Source organism: Natator depressus, chromosome 1, assembly GCF_965152275.1.
Source record: "Natator depressus isolate rNatDep1 chromosome 1, rNatDep2.hap1, whole genome shotgun sequence".
Taxonomy (NCBI): Eukaryota; Metazoa; Chordata; order Testudines; family Cheloniidae; genus Natator; species Natator depressus.
The window spans coordinates 26800185-26821563 of NC_134234.1; positions in this window are offsets into that span (position 1 = coordinate 26800185).

Consider the following 21379-nt stretch of genomic DNA (forward strand, 5'->3'; position numbering starts at 1 on the left):
CTGGTGCAAGCACTCCTGGTGAGGATGTGCACCGCCGACAGAAGGCGCTAGTGTGGACATAAACCGATTAAATTACTGTGGTTGCTGTATGTTGACATAACTTATGTTGACTTACTTTTGTAGACTTGCCATAAGGTTACTTTCTCCAGACCTGAAGTAAAGCTCTATGAAGCTCGAAAACGTGTGCCCTCCACCAACAGAAGTTGGTCCAATAAAAGATTTCACCCACCTTGTCTCTCTCAATACCGATAATTGTAAGATGGCTTGAAGCTGATGGCAGAGTGAATGAATAACTTTGTCTTCACCTCAGCATCAATCTACAACATTTAAAATTAATGAGTTAAAAAAGAGCAAATGGGAAAATTAACGAACTACAGCATGAGGCATTCAAGAGAAACAACTTTCCTCCATACCACAGCTAATTAATGTAATTATTCTAATAACTACTTTTTAAAACACTCACATTCCTACTTCATGTAAAAATATTACTTAAAATGGAACATTCAATTGTGGAAGAAAACCCAAAGACATTTTTTTCAAGTGGTTTATTGTATATCAATAAGGATCCCAGGTGGTTCTTCTTCTACCAGCTAAACTCAAATAGTTTTAATGATGTATCTGAAGGCTAAATACGTTGGGCCAATTTCTATGCTGACTCATAGTTTGTGCAAATCCACTGAAGTCAATCAGTTCCACAGAAGGTAAATCAGCACAGATTTTTGGCCTCCACTATTAAAATATTAGTTATGGTAACAAATTACTAAAGATTATCAATATGAAATACAAATGGGCTAACTTACCCCAGAGAGAGCTTTGCTTCAATTGAAGGATAAACAGTTGAATCCAATATAAAATAAACTTGTAAAGAAATATGAGGAGGGTCTGGACCAAAATACTACATCTAAGCACCCCCAAATTTGGAGATAATGGATAAAATCCATCTATCTACCCATCCTGAACACATCAGCTTTGTATCTGAGCAAATTTATACAATATTTCTCTCTTTCAATCACCAAGTTGGAGGAAATGTGTGTGTATAAGTTTAATGGGAAAGCAATGCTGAAGAAGTATATTTTACATTTCATTCTGAAGACACTAAGATTTGTTGTCAAATTCAGAAGAACACTCCATCACTCTTGGGGAAACTGAAGATCCAGATCTGAAAGTAGTGGCTTTAGTATAAACTGAGCCTGAAAAAAGTTAAGGACTGGATAGGATATATTTATAAATAATCCTCTCTAATCCAACTCAAGAGCAGCATTAAAAGTATGCAATGAAGCACTCAGGATACAAGTTCTTAAAATATATAAGGATTCAAGGACAGAATTGTTCAGGTCATCCCACCTGCCCTTTTTGAATATTGGCATAATATTAGTGCTATTACATTCTTCCGGAATTATCCTGGTATTCTAAGATTTATTAAAAATTAACATCAATGGGTCAGAGATCTCCTCAGCCAACTCTTCCCAGCTGTTGAGTGGAAGTGTCCCAGGCCTGTAGATTTAAAAATGTTTAACCCCTAGTAGATATTTAATATCTTCCTTGGTTACTAATGGACTGGAGAGAACTTTATCGTCCTTATGTGATACGAGTACATCAGCTTACTTGTTTCCAAATACAGAACAGAAATATTTAGCCAAAGTTGTCTTTGATTGTGTAGTCATGGCTTTTTGACAAGCTAATAATCTCTTAAAGAACTCCCTGTTTTCATTCATATTCTTCTATCTAAAATTTTCCTCCCAATCAATTTTGCTCATAATTTTCCTCATCTTGGGGAAATTAGCCCTTTAGAACTCTCACTCTCTATACACACACACACACACACACATTTATTTTACTGGTTGGGATTGCCCTCTGGTTGCCCATATTAAATGTAATCAGGTCATGATCACTGATTCCTAGGAAATCACCATCTTCCACTTCAGTGATTGATCACAATGAGGTCCAAAATAGAGTTTCCTCATGTTGGCTGCAATACCTTTTGTGTTAAATTTATAGTTTTTAGAAACTCTAATGATTTTTCCTACTGGCTACAAGAGATCTTGTAAATTTAAGTACCCCATAACACATTTTTTCTTTCCAGACGTTACAGTTAGGTGCTTAAGAAGTAAGGCATCCTGTTGTCTAGTTTGATTTGATGGTCTGTAACAAAGCCCTAGAGAGGGCTCTGTTAGTTAGCACATTGTTCCATATGTGTTCAACATTCTGTCTTTCTGAGGTATCAATAACTCTAGAACATCCCCCTCTACCTCTTTTACCTTCTCTGTCCTTCCTAAACAGGGTATAACTAGTTATTTTAACATTCCAATCACGTGAATCATCCCGCCAGGTTTCAGTAATGCCAATTATATCAAATTTCTTATCAGTGAGAGTTCCCCATTCCTATTGCTTGTTACCCAGTCTCCTCGTATATAAACGATTGTAAATTTTCTTCTCTTCACATTCTCTGTCCCTTTAGTTCAATTCATTCATGACATACTGAGTTTGACGATCAATGAGAGAGAGAGCAGAGACTGTGTTGGGGTCTTGCTTTGCTCTGAGTTTTTTCCCTAGCATTCTGGAGCCTGGAAGAATTGTCTTCACTGAACCAGAACTTAGAATCCTAGAAATGTAGGTCTAGAAGGGACCGCAAAAGGTCATCAAGACCAGCCCCCTGCACTGATGCAGGACTAAGAAACCCAGACCATCCCTGACCGGTCTTTGTCTAATCTGTTATAAAAACCTCCAATGATGGGGATTCCACAACCTCCCTTGGCGCTTATTGCAGAGTTAGCTACCCTTATAGTTAGAAAGTTTTTCCTACTATCTAACCTAAATATCCCTTGCTGCAGATTCTTTACTTCTTGTCCTACCTTCCATGGACACGGAGAACAATTGATCACCCTCTTCTTTATAACAGCCTTTAATGTATTTGAAAACTTATCGGGTCCCTCCTCAGTCTTCTTTTCTCAAGACTAAACATACCCAGTTTTCTAAACCGTTCCTCATAGGTCAGGTTTTCTAAACCGTTTAGCATTTTTGTTGCTCTCCTCTGGACTCTCTGCAATTTGTCCACATCTTTCCTAAAGTGTGGCATCCAGAATTAGATACTGTGCTCCAGGTGAGGCCTCACCAGTGCCTAGTAGAGAGGGAAAATTATTTCCTATGTCCTGCATATGACAGTCCTGTTAATACACCTCAGAATTATATTAGCCTTTTCCACAACTGCTTCACACTGTTGACTCATATTCAATTTATGATCCACTCTAACCCCCAGATCCTTTTCAGCAATACTACCACCTAGCCAGTTATTCCCGATATTGTAGTTGTGCATTTGAGTTTTCCTTCCTAAATGTAGTACTTTGCAATTTTTTTAAAAATTTTCACCTTGTTGATTTCAGGCCAATTCTCCAGTTTGTCAAGGTGGTTTTGAATTCTAAGTCCTCCAAAATGCTTGCAATGTCTTCCAGCTCACTGTCATCTGCAAATTTTATAAGCCTACTCTCCACTTCATTATCCATGTCATTAATGAAAATATTGACCAGCACTGACCTCTGTGGAACCTCACAGCAAACCATTGATAACTGCTCTTAGAGTTCAGTCTTTCAATCAGTTGTGTATCTACCTTTAGTAATTTAATCTAGACTGCAATTCCCTAGTTTGCTTATGACAGTGTTATGTGAGACTTTATCAAAAGCCATACTAAAAATCAGGATATATCATATTTACTGCTTCCTTCCTATCCACTAGCCACTCACCCTGTCAAAGAAGGAAAATAAATTGGCTTGGCATATTTTGTTTTTGACAAATCCATACTGGCAATGCCTTACAACCCTATTAACCTCTGGCTGCTTACAAACTGACTGTTCAATAATTTGTTCCGGTATCTTTCCAGGTATTGAAGTTAGGCTGACTGTAATGGGGTGCACTCTACACAGCAAAAAACACCAACCCAGGAACCAAACCCTGCAACAAATCCCGGTGCCAACTCTGTCCACATATCTATTCAAGGGACACCATCATAGGACCTAATCACATCAGCCACACCATCAGGGGCTCGTTCACCTGCACATCTACGAATGTGATATATGCCATCATGTACCAGCAATGCCCCTCTGCCATGTACGTTGGCCAAACCGGACAGTCTCTACGTAAAAGAATAAATGGACACAAATCTGACATCAGGAATTATAACATCAAAAATCAGTTGGAGAACACTCCAATCTCTATGGTCACTCAATAACAGACCTAAAGGTGGAAATTCTTCAACAAAAAAAATTCAAAAACAGACTCCAACGTGAAACTGCAGAACTGGAATTAGTTTGCAAACTGGACACTATCAAATTTGGCCTGATTAAAGACTGGGAGTGGTTGGGTGATTACAAAACCTAAACCTAATTTCCCCCTACTGTTACTCACACCTTCTTGTCAACTGTTTGAAATGGGCCACTCTCATTACCACTACAAAACTGATATTTCTTCCCTTGGTATCCTACTGTTAATTGAATTGTCTCGTTAGACTGACTTCACACGTGGTAAGGCAACTCCCATCTTTTCATGTATTTTTATACCTGCTCCTGTATTTTCCACTACATGCATCTGATGAAGTGGGCTCTAGCCCACAAAAGCTTATGCCCAAATAAATTTGTTAGTCTCTAAGGTGCTACAAGGACTCCTCGTTGTTTTTGTGGGCCTCCAGTTTTTTTCTCAGTTTCCTTCACTCACAGTGCCCCCGGTCAGCCGCTGTGCTTGTCAGGCCAGTCTTCAGTGAATCAGCCCTCTGGCCAAGTCATACTCAGTCTGTGTGTGAAACTGACAAAGCCTCTTCCAGGATACACAATCAAAAGTGTCCTGCAGCCCTTACTGGGCTCAGTCCTCTCACTGTCCAACAGGTCCTGTAGCGGTGCCCTCCGTTGGTGTGCCCTCCTCTTCAGCCCTCCCTGGGCTCAGTCTTTAACCAGTCCAACAGACCATCATGGCACCCTCGCTTGGTCCACCTGGCAGTAGGGTTAGATTGTGCTGGGCTGGAGCTTCTGGTTAAATTCCATTTGTGCCTCAGTCCAAAGACAGGTGTGCAGCTTGGGTTGGCTTGTGAGTGGCCTGAGGCTTTCAGTCAAGAACAGTTTCTGAAGTGGTGTGAGTTGCTGCAACCATCATTTCTTCACCCTCTACTCATCTCTCCCAATTGCAAAAGCCTGGGAGAACAAATGGGCATTGCAGTATCACCTGGAAGTCAGCAAATTCAGGCTCTGTTGAACTGATGGGGGAGAAACAGCATGGGTGAAATCCTGGCCCCATTGGAATCAACCAATAATTTCAATGGGCCCCCAGATTTCATCCCGTGTCTTGAGAATTCTCCAGAGCAGGGCTGTAGGAGCATTTGAAAGTGGAGCATTTGGGAGAGTCTGAGTTTTGTTCACTGCATTCTTATAAAGATTCTACATGCTCCCAGAGCACTTGTTGCATTCATTATGATAAAGTGAAAGAAACAGATTTGGGTATCACAATAGTTATCTCCTATGAGCCTTATATATGAGCTAGGGATTGTTGTTAAAATAAAGATTCACATAAAGCAAAGCAGGTGGGTTTCATGCTGTTCTGTTGTCAACTTATTTTGACTTTTTAAATAAATGATGAGGCCTACTTTTCAGTCATTAAGAAATGTCAGATCTCTTGGATAGTGTCCTAAAGTTTAACATGTAGGTCCTTAAAATAAACAGTAGGTGGCCTTAGAACATTCGTATTCTTGTTCAGTAGAACAGAAGGCAAATACAAGTGACTGGGGAGAACCCTGCTGATTCTCTGTGGTTCTGAACAGCTCCTTCACTGGCTCCCCTAATTATGTGAAATGTGCTGAGACAAATCTGCAGCACAGGATTATTGTATTTTACCTAAAAACTGGGCCGTACGTCAAATCTCAAAGTAGGGTGATGCGGTCTAGTGTCATTGGACTGTTTTAAACCCAATTTTGTGTGTTATAATGCCTTGGAGGAGACTGAGAAAGTTTGTTGAGAAAACTAAGGAGTGTATGCATTGTCATGCATATTTATATTTGCCAGACCCACTCGCTAATCAGCTACCTAACATGAAGAAAGTTTGGAAGCCCAGGTCAGGAACTCTGCCACTCACATGCTGTCATTTTCACATCACTACGAAGTTATGCCTGTTAGAGACCCTGCATGAATGGCAACGTATGGTGGTTTTGGAAACGATGACTGAATAGCACTGTGAACTATTCCAAGAGTTGGTCTTTCTTTTATGGGGAAATTATTGCACAGGGTAATGATACAAAAGAGCTATCATCAAAGACACCAGCACATGGCAAATGAATAAATATGCTCTAGTCCAAACAAGAATTAATTCAGGGAAATCTTTTGGCCTGTGTTATCCTGGAAGTCAGACTAGGTGATCACAGTGATCCTTTCTGACCTTAGAATCTATGAAACTATGATCTGAATCCAGAACAAATCTATTAATACATTTTGGGCTTAAGTAATCAAGACCAAGTCACCTGGCAGATCACCTTTCTATCTCCAGACCTGTCATAGCAGTTTAGACTCTTGCTACCTGTTCCTGGGATTGAACCCTCCGGGATGGGAGGCAGCGTGCTCTCCCAGGAGGACGTATGCCCCCTCTTGGAGTTCAACACAAACTGAACGTGGTGGGCATCAGGTCACCGTGTCAGGCCTGGTTTACACTAAAAAGCTAGGTTGACCCAGCTACTTCGCTCAGGGCATTGAAAAATCCACACCCCTGAGTGACATAGGTAAGCTGACCTAGCCCCCAGTGTACAAGCTGTGTTACACCACAGCTAATTTAAGCCTTCATTTCACATCACACTTCAATGTATTTTTCCTCACTTTGTTGCCAATATAGTTATTTTCTCTGTCAAAGCTGTGTTTGACAATTCTCCCGCCCATTATAAATAAACTGGAGGGGGTGTTCTATTTTCTGAGTATTACAGATTTTGCTACGAGACACATTAGTTGCCATTTCTGGGATTTGCTGGACTATTTAAATTTGTCCATAAATGCCAGGTGACAGGCTTTTGGAGCGGGGAGGAACTTTGAATTCAAAACCATGGAAAGACTAATGAAACATTACTCCAATATTTTTGTAATTTTCGGTAAGAAAAAGTGTTATGGGACATATTAGCTGATGTCTGGCAGCATTTATGGTATTTACCAGGGTTAGCTAAATCTGCCCGAGTGTCTAATAAAAGCTGTTTAAGATTTTGATCTAGATTCTTTTAGTTTGTGACTTCGTTTTTGTTAATAGTTGTTTTTAATGGTGCATCATACAATATACCAAAGTGACAGACATTTTTATAAGTCTCTAAGTCTCTCTCTCTCTACACCCACACACCCTACACACAACCCTCTGCCCCGCCTGAGATTATGGGCTGGTCTACACTACTGCTTAAGTCGATGTAATTTATGTCACTCAGGGGTGTGAAAACGACCCCTCCCTGAGTGACGTAAGTTACATCGACTTAAAGCGGTATCCACACCATGCTATGTCAGCGAGAGACATTCTCTCATTGGCATAGTCACATAGGTAATCAGTGGCATGGTTGGAAGGCAGAACTAAGGTATCCTGCCTCCCAGGCTAATTAGGCTGCTTTGTACATGACAGGTTTGTTCTTAATGTAAAGATTGTCCTAACTCCGAATGAGATCAAGGGTTGTTTAGAATGGCCTGGATGGAAGTGCAATACTAATTTTGGTTAGCTGCTTTTGACGCTCTAATAGTGAGACTCCTGATATGGTGCTGCACCATATGGCATGTGATCTGGGTTTCTTGCTGCTTTATGTATTTACTCTTACACCCTACAGGTTTTAATACTTACGTTTGGATCTTCATCCCCCCATCTCTGCTTTCCCTGGGTAGTGCACTTTAAAATCCAAAACAACTGCTGTGAAGCAAAATGAAAGAAAGCAAAGAAGTCAGGTGACAACATTTGAGTCACAGTAGCATCCTGGGTAGAGTCACTGCTCTGAAAGATTGCATTTTGCATTCCCACAAGCATTCTTCTAAGTCTCCAGGAATCAGAGCAATAAGTGAGTCCTGTCTACTTTACAAACAACAGGTATGATATCCTATTTCTTCCCGCTGACGTTATGGACTATTTTGTTTATGCAGAGCAGAAGCACAGAGTGAACACAAAAGCCCCCTGCCACAGCTTTTTCTAGGTGGTTCTTAAATACTTTGATAGTTAAACTATTACCCTGTGCAACAATAAAGTAAGGACTAAGTTCTCTGAAAATTTCTTTTTTATACTTGTTGCTGTGGCCTGATACTGTGATGTCCTTTCATAAAGGTGTCCAAAAGTCCTCTGACTTCTTGGAAAAGAAGTAAACGAGTAAGTCTTATTTAGTACATCTTTGTTGTAGAAGGGCTATTAGTGTTGGCAATAAGAGCCAACTCCCCTCTACACTTACTCTGCACAGGGAGTAAAATCAGCTGGAACTGGGGTGGAGAGCCCACTGTAGAAAGACAGTGAGTTCGATTTTCCACAGATTTTGAGGATAGGGGTTTCAGGGAGCAGCTGCGCTCCATTGCGTTTGCCCCCCTGGACCCTGTCAATTCCTAATCAGAAATCCACGAGAGTTAATGCTGCTGGAAGTATCAGGGTGGAAGGGAAAGGAGGGCTTGGGATTGGCAGGAGATGGGGTTGCTACTTCCTCATACAAGCGCCTCCATAATCTCCTGGGCTGCCCCACCAATGTCAGCTCTCTATCCACTTGCAGAAATGGGACCAAAGAGGAGAAGCTTGTCAGTTACAGAGTTAGCTCTCAAAGCAACAGTGACAGAGATGAGATTAATTACCATGTGCCCTGCCCAGAGAGTGAATTTGTTAATGATTTATTGAATCTGTCTTTTGCTCAGTGTCCCCATGGAAAGCACAGAACTTGACTGGTCCTGTTCAGCATTGCAGTGTCAGGCAACGTCAAAAATCAGCATTTTGCTCATTAGAACATGTGATTTTTGGCCTCCCCGAGTTTCAGTGAAAGGTGACCTTTGGCTCAACATGGAAATATTCATGACAGTGTCCTATGTCCTGCCCTGCAATTCAGGTTCGTCATCCACATAACCCTGCTTCTGGCTGCACTCCAGTACACGGGGATACCACGTGCCCTTTACCATGTGTGATTATCTGTCAGTGTGAGACAAAGTGGGGATGTGAGATTTTCCCTTGCTGGAGAATTATCTTCTGTGTCTGACAATAGGGCATTCCTATTACATGTGTACATTAAATGAACTGTGTGGTTTGTAAAACTGAAGTTGCCCTAAAATATATTGATCTACAGTATTCTGAGGGTGTATTCTAACGAATGACCCACAGAGTTTTAATCCCCACTCTACAGTCTTTTTAAAGTGCTTGGTTCTCACAACACATTTTTTGGTGGCCTCAGAGTGCAGCCACCAACTCTTGCAGGTGGCTGCTCTGACAATTTTTCCTAAAATATTTAATTCACTTTAGGAAGAACAAATAAATATGCACATACACATGTCCAAATCATTGTCATTTATTTATGTGGGGTTTTCTTTTGCAGACTCAATAATAAAAAAGAATTTACTGTCGTTTCTATTCTTTACTGGACCTAACCAGAATAGAAACACAAATAAGGTGTTTTGCATGTTCTTGTCATTTGTTGTCGTTTCTTTTGCTTTTTTGGTTGCCTTTTTTTTTTAGCCTTGCTAGCTAGTAAGTCTGCTTCTGTGAAAAGTGATATTTGTATGCTTAATAACACTTTTCACAGCTAGCTAACTGGGAGGCAGTGAAAAGTGATATTAACAAACATACAAATATCACTTTTCATAACAGACTTACTGAGCCCTGACAAGCTGGGGGACAAATTAAGCCCTGGATGGGGAGGTGGGTAGATGCAGCAGGGGTCAGGGGCAATTGGGGATGGATAGGGGGGCTTAGGGAGGCAGTTGGTGCCTGGGGGAATGGATGGGGGCTGGAGGAGGCAGCAGGGCAATGGAGGTGGGGTGGTGAGCCCAGGGCCGGAGCCCAAAGCCCAGCACCTGTTGCCCGTCACCATGTGGCCAGAGGACAGAGCACACAGCCAAAACACGGTATTGGAGGATGCAGTGGGGGCCAGGCATGGTGGGGGGTGACCCTGGAGCCAGCACCCACTGCTGTGGCACAGCTAGGGCTGGATCCCATGGCCCTGTAGCCAGAACCCGAAACCCTGCAGCTGGGAGATACAGCCTGCCACCTGGCTCTGTAGCCAGAGCCTGGAGCCATAGGAGGCAGTGGGGCACAGAGGCGATGGGGGTGGTGGTGAGCCTGGGACCAGAGCCCAAGCCCAAGCTCCATGGCCAGGGGACAGAGCCCGCTGCCCACCGTGGAAGCCTGAACCTCACTGCCCCTGGGAAGGTGGGGAACTCACACCGGTTGCCTGCTCTTCCAGTGTTTGTGGCTCAAGAGGATGGCAGGGCCCAACCCCAGGTGAGGCTGTGGCTGCATGAAAAGCCCCTGCTGGCTTCATGTGGCCATGGTGGCCCCATTTGAGAAACACTGGCTTAGATCCAGATCCTTAGCTGCTTTCAATCTGCACAGCTCCAGTGACTTCGGGCTTGTCTGCACTTTGGGCTAAATCGGCACTGCTGCGATAGATGCAGTGGGCATCGATTTAGCGGTCCAGTGAAGATGCAATAATGGCCGAGCGCTTTCCCGTCGACTTCAGTACTCCACTTCAACGAGAGGTGGAAGCTGTGTTGACGGGAGAGCATCTCCCGTCAACACAGTATGGTGTAGGCAGTGCTATGAGTCAATGTAAGTTACATCGACTTAAGTTACGTAACTTAACTAGTGTAACTTAAATCGACTTATAGGGTTAGTGTAGACAAGACCTTCAGTACAGATGTGCTGATTTACACCAATTGAAGATTTGACCCCTTGTATAGTAGCTGCCCAGATTACTGTTTGTGCAGGGTGACATTTTGTATTAGCAGGCAAAGATGGGAAAAGCTGGAACTCATCCAATCATTCCAGTTTAAATGGTGTATTCTACTTCTTCAAAGTGTTTAGAATTACAATAATCAAAGAGAATTGTCACTATTAACATCTCTGCCCAGTGCAGTTAGAGGGTATTATTCATTTTCAGGGGATTTGGGACACAGCAGAGAACTAGTGGGTCAAATAATCTTGATATCAAGTTTGTATATTGCAGAGCTAAAGGTATTGGACTCTATGTAGGAACTACTGTGTAAAATTCTGTGGCCTGTGTTATGCTGGCCAGTTTTGATGACCGTAAGGGACACTTCTGATGTTAAAAATCTAGGAATTGAAGAAAAGGGACGTAATAGATTTCTAGTACCACCAGAATTCTTTCCTTTAGAGGGTGCAGTTATCTAGTAGTTAGAACAGGTGACTGGGAGATAGGATTCCTGTTCTCAACATCTAGCCCAGCCACTGACTTGCCATGTGATCTTGGGCAAATCACTTAAATTCTCCGTGCTTCAGTTTGCTCATCTATAAAGTGGGGATAGTAAAACGTACCTGCTGTGAATAATACTGTTATTATGGAGCACCATAAATATGCCCGCTGCTTTACAGAACATATAAAGAGACAAGGCCTATGCCCTGGAGAGTTACACAGGACAATGGTTCAGGCAGAAGGAGATGTATGGACATTCTTGGGGAAGATACGTAGGAAGCCTTGAGGAAATAAGGGAGTTAAGGAGAGGTTTGAAAGAGGAGAGAGAGGATGCTTGGTGCATGAGAAGTGACAGGCTGTTTCAAGCATGAAACATGGCTAAAAGATAAGAGTGGAAGGAGACATGTGGGGCCAAATCTTGCTTTCAATTACACCAGTGTAAAGCTGCAGTAACTTCTCTGAAGTCAATGGTAGATTGAATGGAGAGTGGAATTTTGCCCCAAAGGAGCAGTTAGGAGAGAGCACGCAGATATGCAGAGGGACTACAGTCAGAACAGAATAAACAGAACAGAATAAAAGTCTGACGAAAAGGTTATGTGTTGCCTTGCCTAATGTTTAGTACCCTTTTCAAAGTGTGACACACGCCTGCCAAGTGTAGGAGGTGATTCTGTATCAGTGACCTCACCTTCCTCCCACACACAGAGCCAATGTCTTTACCTTGAATCCTACTCAGCTTCCAATCAGAGAATGCACTGCATCAGTTCTTCATGGTCTGAGAAATACATCTTGATTTCAACAAGAATTGGGTCACAGACGTGTGTGCAGAGCTATGCTGAGCACACTGCCGGCACTTAACAAATGACGCATCACTGATAAAAACAAAGCTATGCTATCTCCAACTCCTGAATAACTCTGGTCTCCTAGACCCAAATCCAAAAAGGGACTTAGACATTGCAACACTCAGTAACACAGAGCCTAATTTTTAGACAGCTGCTGCCCAGCAAAATCCACAAACCTTGGAGTGGGCTAGGCTCCCTATACAATGCATGGGGAGAATTAGGTGCCTAAGTATGGGATCCACAATAGCCAGCAAGATGGGGGGGGAGGGCACACCTAACTATCCAATAGCAGATGCCAAAGACAGGGAGTGTGTCCTGAGCCCCACCCCTCTCAGGGAATGCAGATGCCCAGAGGCAGAAATTTAGGGTAAGTCTACACAGCAGCTGGGAGGTGTGCTTCCTAACTAGCCCTGCTCCAGCTAGTGTGCTACAAACAACAGTAAGGCTGCCGTGCCTCAGGCTAGCCCCCTGAGTACAATCCCACCCAAGACCTTGGCTATGCACTTGGATGCCACAGTGGCCACATGCTATTTTTAGATACTAGCTTGAGCCAGGCTAGCCTGTGTACATCTACCTGATCTGGGAATTACCCCTCTCAGCTGCTGTATAGAGATACTCTTAGGTGCCTTGGGAACTTCAATGGCAGAAATTTAGGTGCCAAGGGATTTTAGGTGCCGCCAGGTTTTCGAAGGTAGCAGAGCAGGGGTTTTGAGGATCACAATGGTACCTAAAATTTGGACTTAGGTGCCTAAAGTAGGAGTAGGTGTCTAAGTCCTTTTGTGGAGCCTGGTGTCATGACTGGAGGACATCCCAGATTTCTTCAGCCAATACCGAGTTACCCTTTTCTAGCAAATGAGAAGGATGATAATTCTCACTTCCATCAGGCCCCCTTAAATCTTTAAGGGCCTAAATTCAGGATCAGACTCTAAAGTTGGCCACAATTTTTCTCTATCAGCCACCAGATTCCCAGGTGACATATCCTTTCTCAAACCTGAGGAAAACTCTTTAAGGTAAATACATTTGTTAGCAAGATTTCCCTCAGCTTGTTTTTCCTTAATGCTATCAGGATGATTTTCTTTCTCAGATGTTCTCGTTATACACTTCAGTTCAGGTACTTCTAAACTCTATCTAGGAAGCATGGAAAACCCAACCAAAATTTCAAGGATAAAATATTCCTCAAAATAAGGTTTGCATTTACTATCCTACGAGATTAGCTCTTACTTGACTCCCATGGAAGCCAGTTAGTGCTACTCTCCCTCTGAGATAATCTTAATTCCCTTTTAGGAAAAAGTTAATGAAACCTAGGAATCTTTTAACTTAAAAGTGTGAGACACTCTGTCACAGGCTGTCATGTGCTAGGACCCTTTATAGACATACCATGTGGTCTTTATTAGCTCCAACTCAGAAGTATAAAAGGTTTGAACGTCTCCCGAGGCGGAGTACAAGGAACAGGGAAGGAACCTAGGAATAGCAAAGCTCAGTTGGGAATTCAGAGGGAAATATATAATTCTTATTTAAGGTTGAAATGAAAGATACAGTATGTGTGTGTGTGTGTGTGTGTGTGCGCGCGTGTGTGTCCACAAGCTCAGTTAGGAACAGGATTTCCTAACTCCACCTGTTTATATCCTCAAATTATACACTTTCCTCAGGGTGAGTGAAATTTCCTTGTGTGACGAAGTGCTGCACTCACTGCAGGCATGGCGCCTCCTCCTGGTCATTTGGGGAATAGCTCACCAGGGTCAACTCCTCCCTCCCGGAGTTGCAAGCTGTCACTCCACCTCTGTCTCTAACCCCTCTCTTGCTCTAGGAGCTGCTGCAGCCTTTTTGTGATTCAGCCATCCAGCCAGGTCACTATCTGCTTTGTCCCCTTCCGGGGTATCAAAGTCATTCCTCTCCTGTAGGCCTAGGCAGTCTGCTCATTCACTGCCTTATAGTGCCACTCCCTCTGTGGCAGGCAGGGGAACCCAGCCCCACCACTCTGGCTCAGGGACCTCTAGCCAGCTGTCAAGATCTATTCCCTTTGAGACCTTACTGCCTTTCACTGAGCCCTTTCCTTATCATCTGGTGCTTCCAGAAAGTAACTGTTGATCATAGAATCATAGAATATCAGGGTTGGAAGGGACCTCAGGAGGTCATCTAGTCCAACCCCCTGCTCAAAGCAGGACCAATCCCCAATTAAATCATCCCAGCCAGGGCTTTGTCAAGCCTGACCTTAAAAACTTCTAAGGAAGGAGATTCTACCACCTCCCTAGGTAATGCATTCCAGTGTTTCACCACCCTCCTAGTGAAAAAGTTTTTCCTAATATCCAACCTAAACCTCCCCCACTGCAACTTGAGACCATTGCTCCTTGTCCTGTCATCTTCTACCACTGGGAATAGTCTAGAACCATCCACTTTGGAACCACCTCTCAAGTAGCTGAAAGCAGCTATCAAATCCCCCCTCATTCTTCTCTTCTGCAGACTAAACAATCCCAGTTCCCTCAGCCTCTCCTCATAAGTCATGTGTTCCAGACCCCTAATCATTTTTGTTGATGATTTGTCCCTATAGCCTCCAAAGACATCTCCCTGCTCCAAAGGAGTGACTCCAGACTTTCCCAGCAGCCCTCTTTCTGCTTCCAATTTCTTGTCTTTATGGTCCCAGCCCAGCTCATTCCTCTGCAGGTGGGCTTTCTCATGTAGTCAGGGGATTACTTGGCCACCTGATTCCCCTCAGGTGTGGCTTGGTGGGTTAATTAGCCCCCTTCTCACTCTCCATTAACCCTTTCCCAGAAAGTGTGAGGTAAACACCCCATCAAACCATGTCAGATTTGTGGTTATTAAATGAGTTTAAGAAAGTCTGGGATATTCCATTGCAGTGTTGCAAATTCTTGCATTTGTAGCTGGGGAAACCTTAATTCTGGTGTTTCCTATTTCTGGAGTGTTTGACTTTGCAACCTTGATATTCTTTTAATCATAGAATATCAGGGTTGGAAGGGACCTCAGGAGGTCATCTAGTCCATCCCCCTTCTCAAAGCAAGACCAATCCCCAACTAAATCATCCCAGCCAGGGCTTTGTCTAGCCTTAAAAACCTCTAAGGAAGCAGATTCCACCACTTCCCTAGGTAACCCATTCCAGTGTTTCACCACCCTCCTAGTGAAAAAGTTTTTCCTAATATCCAACCTAAACCTCCCTCACTGCAACTTGAGACCATTACTCCTTGTTCTGTCATCTGCTACCACTGAGAAAAGTCTAGATCCATCCTCTTTGGAACCCCCTTTCAGGTAGTTGAAAGCAGCTATCAAATCCCACCTCATTTTTCTCTTCTGCAGACTAAATAATCCCAGTTCCCTCAGCCTCTCCTCATAAGCCATGTGCTCCAGCCCCCTAATCATTTTTGTTGCCCTCCGCTGGACGCTTTCCAATTTTTCCACATCCCTCTTGTAGCGTGGGGCCCAAAACTGGACACAGTACTCCAGATGACGCTTCACCAATGCCAAATAGAGGGGAATGATCACGTCCCTCCATCTGCTGGCAATGCTCCTACTTATACAGCCCAAAATGCTGTTAGCCTTCTTGGCAACAAGGGCAAACTGTTGACTCATATCCAGCTTTCGTCCACTGTAACCCTTAGGTCCTTTTCTGCAGAACTGCTGCCTAGCCACTCGGTCCCTAGTCTGTAGCAGTGCATGGGATTCTTCCGTCCTAAGTGCAGGACTCTGAAAAAGTAGCTATTCTATCATGTGGACCCATACTGACTCCCACATGGTTCCTCAGCAGGGTTGGTATCTTTAGGTCCACAGCACAGCCTTCTGCTACTTCAGCTAACAGAGCAACTGACAGTGGTAGTAGGTTGTTATCCTCTACGTAAGTCAACCATTAGAAGGAAATGAGGCACACATTTTGTCAGTGGGCTTCACAGCTGAGGAATGGGGAGATGCAGGAATCTTAAGCTTTGTTCCAGGGGGACTGAGGGGACTGCCTGCTGTTCGTTACAGAGACTTGGCCCCTCCAGCTTGTCCTTTTCCTAGTCCCAGTCTCCTCTCAACCCGTCCCAGTCTTGGTTGTCCCCTGGCCCTCCTCAGCACCATGTTCCAGCCCTAGTCCCAATCCTCCCTCTAGCTCCACATCTTAGTCTCGTACCCCCCACCATCCCACATGTCTAAGTCTCTGTCTTCCTAACCCACCTCAGCCCCTTGTCCCTGTCACCCCATTTGCCATTCCCACCTTGCCCCAGTTCCTCACCCCTCTGCATTCCAGTCAGACTTCTTCCTCCTTGCTGTCTGGGCACTATCAGTCCGATTATTGAGATCACAGGAGAGACAGTATCCTGCTCTCTGTTCCAGTACCCAGCAGCCATGGCAGCTGGGAAGAGCAACTGCAGAGAAAGTTCTGCTCAGACCCCGCAGTGCTGGGATGGAAGATGGACAGTGCAGATGGAATCTTCAGAGAATTTAGCTGGCAAATGCTAGCAGCTCTCTACTGAGCACATGCAAACTGAGATTTTCAGACAATCATAATTTGGTGAAATTTTGAGGGGGATTTTCAAAGAGACCACAAAAGGCACATACTTGGCAGCTGACAAGTCCCCTACCAAATTTTTAGTCCCGGCTCCGAAGTATGAAGGTGCTAGAGCTTCTCAGTGAAGAAGTTGTAAAAACCTTTCAACTTGGACCAAACAATGTATTCTTTGTTAACCTTGTTCTGAAAAATTGCTGAAGCATTTTTTTCTGAAATTCTCCCAGAAAATTTAGCTTGAGGCAGACTCACAACATGTCAAATTTCAACCCAAACAGTTAACATTCATCATTCTGAACACAGGGTCTCATAATGTAAAATGTCAGGCAACCTTAACTATTACAGTGCTATCAGCTCCTCTTATGATCTCATCAGCATGTCATGAAATGTTACCTGTCTTGATATAGTATAAGACTAGCTACATTCAAACAGCCTCTTCCATGTATCCATATTCTGCCAAACTCCACTGACCGTCAAAGCCAGTGGAGTTTATACTCCACAAGTGCTCCATGGCTGGAGTTACAGAGTAGACTTTTCAAGGCAGGGCCTGGATTCAGCAAGCTGGTGATTCAGTTTTAGCCCTGGTGCTCCCTGACTCTTTCACCTCGTGCTCCATGAAGTTAGGGCTGCATCCAAGTCAGGCATATACACTGGCAGTTATTGTTGCTTGTATGAGCAGTAGCTCATTCAGGTTTTCCTGATAACAGCTATAGAATTCCTTGCTAGGGTAATTCTTCTCACTCCCTCACTAATAACATGCCTTTTAAAGATTCTTTTGAGCTCATGCACTCCTGTTTTGTGGGGGAGGCAGGTGGCAGGAAATGATCCCTATAAGATATCATTCAGGACTGTTACCCTGGTCAGGGTGTTGTCTCCTCTCTTTTTGGGATTATTTGATATATTTCCTTACTCAGCAGCATGCCAGTCAAGGCCACAGTTTATAAAAAGCTGCTGGCAGCTTGCGTCTATGGCAGTTTTAGCACATTTTGGAAACTTGGTAGCTTGCAACGTTTCCTTCTCAGACTGATCATTTCCTAGCAGTTAGCGCTGGCTGTGCTGACAGCTGCAAGTTTATGTTGGGACAAAGGAGCATTCATATGACAAGCGCCATTCCCTGAATGGCAGTGAGATGACTTTATAGGTGTGAGAAGCCTGGTTTACCTCAGCAAACGCAGCAGTGCTATCTACAGCCCTCCTGGAGACAGTGTGTGAATGGCTTCTTCTCTCCCTGAAATCTAAGGTGATGACTTGCTCTTCTTAGCACCCCATTCATGTTCCCATGTGCACCCTGAGGAGTCTCACATTGGCTTTGAAAGACACAGTGAAAATATTCACACCAGTCCATCTTTGGAACTGGAAGTTTCCAGCCTCTGAGCTCTGATGCAAAAAGTCCTCTCAGCACCTGTAACACCAGACAACCTTACTCTCCCTCCTTCTCATCTCTCCTTGAGAACTGCTCCTTCCTATTACTTCTACCCCTCAGAACAGAATTAACATACAAAACCAAAGCAAACCAGAAGCTGAAAAGACATTGTGTATTATGCAGCATCTCTTGATCTGTCACCATTTTGCCCTTGTTCTTCTTATGTGTCATGCCAAGTTCCTCCTCAGGGGCAGGGACAGTCTTTTTCCTGCTCTGTAAAGCCACGTGTATGCTTATGGCGTGACATACATAAGAATTAAAAGCCCAGCCACTCCTTCTCCCTGGCCTTCTCTAGGCTAATGCTCAGCTCTAATCAGCACAGAGCTGTGTTCTAACACACAGCCAGCTAGGTAATGCAGCTAGGTCTTAGTGATATGAGGAAGGTTCAGATCCACCATCAGTCAGATCGTGGTTGGTGCTGGGTTCATTAACAAGAGTATTTACACTCATCAGCATGAACCAGATTTCAGGGTCTCGCAGTCTGCCATTGCCTTGTCACTGAGAGATCCAACCCTAGGCCTGGTCGAAGGAAGACACGTCTGCCACCTTATAGTTTTTTCTCTTCCTAACCCATGCTAGGCAGGGTTTCTGTAATCTTATCCTGCATCACTATAAGTATGATCAGTCACAGAACTGTCTAGTCTTTTGTAAACAACAGCAGCAACAAATCTAGCTATAGTATTTATTTCCCTCTATAGTTTTCTGGGCCCCTGATTTCCATAACCCTCCCTCTGCCACTCTTAGGTGCATGATATAATTGTGGCTTGCTTTATTCTCTAGGGATGGGATTTTTATACAGGCCTAAGGGCATTGGGTGTCCAACTCCGATTGACCCTTTGAAATTTTCAGCCTAGGTTCTCAAGAGACTGTGGGCCATATTACGCTGCCTCAGAGGTCTGAAGAAGAAGGTGTGCCATTTTAGTGGCAGGAAGCATAATGTCTCTGGGATGGCTGGGGAGCGAGGCGGATATATCCAGCTTTCCTCTTCGCATAGCCATCCTGGTGGGTGCGGAAGGGGTATGGCAAATGGGTTAGCTTGCCCATGGGTTGAAGCATTGGCCAAGTCTGCAGAAAGACCTACAGGTACCATTTTGGGGCACCCGGGCCACTGAGAATTGTTAAGTGCTGAGGAATGTTGTTACTGCTGCCAAGTTGTGACGGCTGCTCAGCGCTGCTGTTCTCAGAGCTCTGGTGTTAGCTGCATGAGCAGAGGACTCAGCATGCTGATACAGCAAATCTCAATGTTATTCTTAAGAAAGTTCGGTGGAGAAGGTGCTCGGCCAAGTTTACTGTTGACAAAGCATGGTGCTAGCACCCCATGGGAGCTTCAAGTACACTGACACATATATGCCTGCAACAATGGTACCAGCTCATTCAGCACAACAGGATGCTCTCCCCTTGGTGGCCAAAGATGCCCCTCCGATGACTTGTCCTTTTATACACTGATGCCGACAAGTTAAGTATTACACTCCAGACAGGGCTAGTTACCACCCTTATCCTTGTAGCTGCTAGTTCGAACAAAACATCTTTATCCATGTATCGATGTGTTCCTCTAAGAAGGTGTTTACACAGTTATTTGAGAGATGTGTGTTTTTGTACCCTCCTCTCCAGTCAGGAATGTGCTTACGTGGTGATAGCTAATACGTAGTGTGCTGTTATTTCGCCAAGGCCAGGCCTACTCTGGTTCACCACCTTTGGTTCACGCTGTTAGTTATGCCTCGGGCTCCAGCAAGGCCGATAGGAATGTCTCTAGTCTGCAGCTGGGAGATGTGGTTCCAGTGTGGGTAGACAGACTCATGCTAGCTCTGCTCAAGCTAATTCACCAAAAAATAGCAGTGTGGTCTTTGCAACATCAGGGGTGTGGCTCAGGCTAGCCACCCACGCTGCGATCTCGGGGGTTGGGCAGGCGTGGACTCAGGCGGCTAGCCCAAGCCACTTCCTGTGCTGCAACATCTACACAGTCTGTCTACCCAGGCTGGGAATCACACCTCCCAGTTTCAGTGTACATAATAGTCTAAGTGACCTAGGAATACAAGGTACTTTCACATTTTTTTGATACATACATTTTGGGGGTAGAGTCTCTGCTGTGCTTCTTTACCTTCGAACCATTTGGGGACAGAGACTGGCTTCAAGGCCAGTGTTGGGGGTTGCCCTGACATGGGGACTCCGCCAAGGGTTTACAGTCAGCATAGTGGTTCCAACAGTTCTCTGCCCACAACATCTCTTGGAGCAGGAAGCTTGTCCAGGGTCAGAAGGGGGAGAGTATCTGGAGTGCAATTCCCAACTAGTGGATAGTCCCTTATGCACTAGCTGCCTGCTGGGGCATGGTAGAGTAGCCCCCAGGCTGCTCCAACCTGCATCTGGGGTTGGGCATAGAATCGAGGAACCGTAACTGGCTTCCTGGCTTCTCTGCTTTGCACAGCAGATGCTGAAGGCACCACAGAATCTGGCCCTTTATATATAGATAGCAATATCTATCTAGCTGACATTTAAACTGTATCTCTCTGCCTGTATGGTAAATATTAGCTGCTAACACCTGCCCTTAAATGAAATGGGCTTTGACTTGTGCAATTACAAAACACCCTCCCTCCTATTTGTTGTTTTATTCTTGTATCTTATATCTCAGAAAGGCTATTTGAGTTGCTGAGATCATAAAGTTCAACAGTTAAAGGCAGAAAATTTCAAGTTATTCACAAATTTGCTCATTCATTTGCAGTTTATGTGCTAAATCATTCAAGTACAGTTTGAAGTGGCATTCTGGGGATATTACTGGGTATAATAAGGGAATGCATTGCTGTCCAAGGGGGAAAAATCCATTTTACTCATCAGAAAGAAATAGTCAGGAAAAAACCCTCCTGACACAACAGAAAGGATTTGAGAGGAGGCGGGAGGTAGAAATGAAAAACACAACAAAATTGGCAGTGAATTGCAGTCAAGGTATGGAAGAAACTGAAAACTCATTGACAGGACTTGAGAAGGCAAATGGAAGGAAAAAATCCAGACAGACAGATGTACAGAAGTTTAGCAGGTAGCTTGTTGTGATTATTGCTACTGATGGGCTAAGCAATATGCACACAATTGGTTGATGCAAAAATATCCTAAACGTTTTCTTACTCTGCAGGTCTCCACCCTCCTCATCTTGCTTGTTTGTCTCATTGCCCCCTGATTTCTTATCTTTAGTTGGTAAGATCTCTGGGATAGGGACTATCATTTACTATGTTTGTAAAGCACCTAGTAGAACAGGACCTGAG